Raw genomic sequence first — 1,075 nt, 5'->3', positions numbered from 1 at the left:
TTTTGCGTCTGTCACTACGCCCAGTACTCGCGAGTTTGAAGCTCGTCACAGTCATTCAATCCCAGAGTCCTACTCGGAATACCACAGACAAGGTTTAGACTTTCCAGACTCTCATGAATGCCGCCATCAATCTAGCTTACACCACGAAGATTCTGATTAAGAGATCCAAGAGATACTCATTCAATCTGAGGTAGAACGGAAGTGGTTGTCAGGCACGCGTTCATAGGGAATGATGATGATTGTCACGTTCATCACATTCAGGTTGAAGTGCGAATGAATATCTTAGAAGCGGAACAAGTTGAATTGAATAGAAAACAGTAGTACTTTGCATTAATCTTTGAGGAACAGCAGAGCTCCACACCTTAATCTATGGAGTGCAGAAACTCTACCGTTGAAAATACATAAGTGAAAGGTCCAGGCATGGCCGAATGGCCAGCCCCCAAATGTGATCAATAGGATCAAAATATAATCCAAAGATGTCTAATACAATAGTAAAAAGTCCTATTTATAATAAACTAGCTACTAGGGTTTACAGAAGTAAGTAATTGATGCATAAATCCACTTCCGGGGCCCACTATGTATGTGCTTGGGCTGAGCTTGAATGTTACACGTGCAGAGGCTCTTTCTGGAGTTGAACGCAAGGTTGTAACGTATTTCTGGCGTTCAACTCTGGTTTGTGACTTGTTTCTGGCGTTTAACTCCAGACAGCAGCGTAGAACTGGCGTTCAACGCCCTTTTACATCATCTAAACTCGTTCAAAGTATGGACTATTATACATTGCTGGAAAGCACTGGATGTCTACTTTTCAACGCAATTAGAAGCGCGCCATTTTGAGTTCTGTAGCGCCAGAATATCCACTTTGAGTGCAAGGAGGTCAGAATCCAACAGCATCAGCAGTCCTTCTTCAACCTCTGAATCTGATTTTTGCTCAAGTCCCTCAATTTCAGCCAGAAAATACCTAAAATCACAGAAAAACACACAAACTCATAGCAAAGTCCAGAAATGTGAATTTAACACAAAAACTAATGAAAACATCCCTAAAAGTAACTAGATTCTACTAAAAACATACTAAAAA

The sequence above is a fragment of the Arachis ipaensis genome, chromosome B03, assembly GCF_000816755.2.
Source record: "Arachis ipaensis cultivar K30076 chromosome B03, Araip1.1, whole genome shotgun sequence".
In the NCBI taxonomy this organism is placed as follows: domain Eukaryota; kingdom Viridiplantae; phylum Streptophyta; class Magnoliopsida; order Fabales; family Fabaceae; genus Arachis; species Arachis ipaensis.
This window is presented reverse-complemented; position numbering follows the sequence as displayed.